The sequence below is a fragment of the Castanea sativa genome, chromosome 9, assembly GCF_040712315.1.
Source record: "Castanea sativa cultivar Marrone di Chiusa Pesio chromosome 9, ASM4071231v1".
Classification (NCBI taxonomy): domain Eukaryota; kingdom Viridiplantae; phylum Streptophyta; class Magnoliopsida; order Fagales; family Fagaceae; genus Castanea; species Castanea sativa.
The window spans coordinates 17,053,952-17,058,282 of NC_134021.1; the positions used below are offsets into that span (position 1 = coordinate 17,053,952).

General features: G+C 34.1%; 1 long non-coding RNA gene across 2 annotated transcripts; it reads right to left on the reverse strand.

The window, feature by feature from the left end:
• Window positions 1–1,235: 1,235 nt before the first annotated feature.
• LOC142610071 (uncharacterized) lies at window positions 1,236–4,076 on the reverse strand. 2 transcript variants are annotated; one of them, XR_012839758.1, is made up of 4 exons: window positions 3,691–4,076; window positions 2,420–2,500; window positions 1,606–1,727; window positions 1,236–1,523 (listed from the first exon to the last, which is right to left on the reverse strand). It is a non-coding gene; the product is annotated as an uncharacterized LOC142610071 (long non-coding RNA). The 2 variants fall into 2 exon arrangements; XR_012839757.1 differs by having other exon boundaries at window positions 1,606–2,500.
• Window positions 4,077–4,331: the final 255 nt, after the last annotated feature.

Below are 4,331 nucleotides of genomic sequence, written 5' to 3' on the forward strand. Positions count from 1 at the left end.
TTATTAGGTTAGACTACTAATGGATTTTTCTCAAAAAGGTTCTTGATGCAGAAGTTAAACTTGGGTGGATGCAATGAAATTAAACTTGGGCAGCAAGTGAATTCTGAAGAGGAAGCTTGTAATCTTTCAATAGATTATCCTGTGTTTGGCTTTACAAGAATGCTTTAAGAAAGTACCCTAATGTCACACTTGAGTTTAAATTCTATAGTTTTAAATGTTTAATAGAAGATTTTTTTTTATTTATTTTGAATTCTACCTTTTTCCCATAACATCATGTTTTTTTAGGACTCAACCAAGAGATTATGAAGTATGATGGACAACAATTCAGGATTTGTTTTATTTTTTTTTTGGGCAGAGGAGACAAGACTAAGGTTTACAAATGTTTAATATATGCCCAACATCTAGGGATTCTTGATACCATATGCAGAGGATGCAAGAATCAAGCGTCTTAACTTTGAAGTCAAGAAACATAAATTGTATTTGTAATGATGGAACATTTGTAGTCAAGGACCAGAAATTTATGTTAGCTAAGATGATGTGTGTATTCTCTTTATAATAGCTTCTATACTTGTAATTGCCAATTTGCAAATATTATCTTTAAGCCAATTAGGATATAGTAAACCATGCCTGAGTTGTCTACATTATATAAACTTATAAAGAGGTGGGTTTTACCCTAAGAAGAGGGGGAAAAAAATCTAAAGTAGAGATGGTAATATAATTTTGAGCAGAATTTTATGATTGTGTAAAAGTTTACCCATGAAGCTCAATTTCAAATTTGGTGTGTTAAATTGCTTTGCAAATTGATCAGAATTGCAGGATTTGAGGAAAAAAAAAAAATTGAATGTGCTAAACATGTTGCCAGCACAGATTAGAGAGCACATCAATGTATTTAGTTCATCTCAAAATGGTTATATTTTGCCTATATTGAACAAAATAAGTCCTTTGTAAGAGGTTGAAATTAAACAACAGAAAATGAAAACTCCAAAACCATCTCCAAGACTATTTGCAAATTGTCCAAATGGTAAGACTTGTATTCACCTACTAAAAGTTATTAGCATCTGCGTTAATGAATTTTACCACTAAAAATACAAATATTGAATCTAACATGTATGTGTAGCTTCGTTAGTTACAAATAGTATCCAAAAGAATTGATACAAGTTGCGTTAATGAATTTTACCACTAAAAATACAAATATTGAATCTAACATGTTGTGTAGCTTCATTAGTTACAAATAGTATCCAAAAGAATTGATACAAGTTGCGTTAATGAATTTTACCACTAAAAATACAAATATTGAATCTAACATGTTGTGTAGCTTCATTAGTTACAAATAGTATCGAAAAGAATTGATACAAGTTGTGTTATCAATTGTTCAAATTGTTACACATCCTATCTAAAAGAAGACTCAAGTCAAACATGTCCAAAAATCTTGTTCGCTAGTTGTGGATACGACTATGTAGTTTGCTATCAAAAAATTGTTCAAAAAAGTTCTCCATCATACTTCACCAACTTGTTGTAGAGTCCTGGGAAAGAAAAAAAAAAGCACATGTTATAGGTCTTGTTTTTTTCTCTCAAATGTAAAAAGTTTAAAGTAACAGAATGTACCTAGCTCAAGGTTGACATTAAAGTACTTTCTTGAAGAATGAAGCATTCTTGTATAACTAAACATGGGATAACTGGATAAGCAATAGAAATCTCCAGGGGGAAGAATGATGATTGAACATCTCCTAAGAAAAAGAGGAAAGAATGGTTAAAGCTAAGAAATAGAATGATTAAAATAGTAGTATTTACATACCATGTCTCATAGAACTAGCTTGCGGAGCCTGTGATGTAGTTGCTTTTTTTCACTTGAATTTATTGATTCATTCTTGTAGAATTAAACATGAGATAAGCAATAGACATCTCCAAGGAAATGAATGATGATTGAACATATTCTTAAAAAGAGAGGAAATAGTAACAAATAAACTTAACAAGCAAAGTTATTATACTATTGTATCTAATTTATTATACTTTTTAGAACAAAAAGAGTCTTCAAACTTGCTATAACCTTGTTTCAAACATAAATTCTCATTGCCTAATAAGCAATAACAACAGCAGCCTTTCGTGTAACTCCTTTCCGAATGCTAAACCCCTTGTTTAAAGCATATTCATTATAAAGATTATATGCTTCTTTGGAACTCACTTGAAGTCCAAGTTTAATTTCAATGTATTCCTCCAAAATTAAATTCACATGATATTCACTTTTATCATTGTCACCAACTGAATCAGGAGCATTTTCTTAAAAATCCATAACTAGTCTAGCCTAATCATGAAAAAAGAATATTGAATGAACAACTTGAACAAACAGAACTCATAATTTTATAGTAGCACAACCGGGACTTACACTCAGAAAAGACAAAGGAAGTGATAGATTGAAAACCTTAGTGTAGACTACTAGAATGAGACAGCTTATTGGAATCAATTCCTTCAGCAAACCCAGCAGAATAGAAACGTCACATCCCTACACCAATGCCAAATTCAAAGAGATACAGATCAGTTTCAATATCCTAATGAGTTTTTCAACTCTTTGTTTCACAAAAGCTAGGCATATATATCAAAAATAAATAAATAAATATATATATATATATATACACACACACACACATATATATCTTGTTCAAGATATCTGTAAGGCCACAATTTGCACCCAAACCCAACAGTAAGAAGGGGATTGGCCCAAAAAGCCCAATACAATGAAATTTGTAAAGAGGGGGCTTGAAATCTAGGTTTTAGTGATATTGGATAACAAAAATGATGGGCTAGATTACCACATCACATACAATGAACTGTTTATGTTACAAAATTTCTCCCTGGACACAAGCCGAGGATGATTTGTATTATCTTTCCCTCTTCCAAAGATAGATTACAATTATGGATGGTGGTGTGTATAGTGTTTTCTCTCTTTCTTCTCTGACCCCCCTTCCTGAATGTCTTTCTTTTTCCTTTTTGTATCATCCTCCTCCTTCTCCCCATCTTCCACGTATGGATCAGATCACCGATCAAGATACTTGTCCCATCAGCCCTTTCCAGAAGTCTTCAGTCAATAGCTGTAAGGCTGATCATCACTGTTCAGATGTCATTTCCTCAATAATGCGGCCTGAGAGATAGGTGCAGAGCATTAATGCAGTGGTAGCAGTTTTCTCTAAGATATTTTCCATTCGTTCTTCCTCTCTATGCCCTTGTGAAACATATCTTCATCCACAAGACTTTCTAGAATATCATTCTAATCAACATGGCGTACCATCTGACCTTCACTTCACTTAACTTAGCCAAGGAGATACCCCTCCTCAAACTACTTCTACCAGTCTCTTTCGCAACATTTTCCTCGTAGGCCTTTAAGTTTGATATCATTATTACCATTTAAACGGTCCTCGGACAAGTAAGTACCCTCAGATCAGGCCCAAGGCCCAAGAGGATGCCCTGGACCTTTTGTCCTCACAATATCAAATATACAACATGTTTTAGGTTCTAGTTTTCTATCTATCTACTTTCCACGCTAAAATGTTCCTTTGCTTTGTTTTTTTTAAAAAAAAAAAAAATTAATTGTGATAAGTGAAAAACCCATCTGTAGTTGCAAAGAAATAAGAAAAGAAAATGAAAAAAGAAGAAGTGAAAAAGTACTGAAAAGAAACAAATTGAACGGAAAATTACCCATTTGCGTCGTTGGGTGTCGAAATCGGTGAGTGAGAAAGTAGGGCGAGTTCTCCAAACCGGTGGTGATGCTAGAAAAAAGAGTAAAGGCGATTTTCAGAGGATATAAAGGCCGGTATTGTTGGACTTGTGATGCTCAGTAGTGACTATGAGAACTCGCGACGTAGGTGGGGGAAGAGCAGTGTGGCGAGAAGAAAATGGAAGAGGCAATTGTGGATGGAAAGAAGTTTGGGTATGAGAGAGAGAGAGAGAGAGAGTAATGGTTGATTTTGGGAGTTAGATTTGAAAGGGAAGAAGGAGAGAATAAGTGGCAGGGTTTCAAAAAATTTCAGGGTTTGAGTTTGGGAATTTAATTTGAATGAGAAAGGATGGTAGAGACAAAGAGAGTAGTAAGTGGCGCGTTCTGAAATTTTTTCCAGGGCAAGATTGTATTTTTGTTTGAGTTAGTGGAGTAAATTGAGGTGGCTTTTCTTGGACAAATGTCAAACATTTATTGGACTTGAAACACCAAATCTGAGGCTGACTTGGCATTACTGAAACATGATATAGTAATTGGTCTCATGGCTGAACAAACTAGAGGAGGGCCACAACCCATTGCTTGGCGTCAAGGGAGAGGGGTGACTTGTTTTAGAGTAAAATAA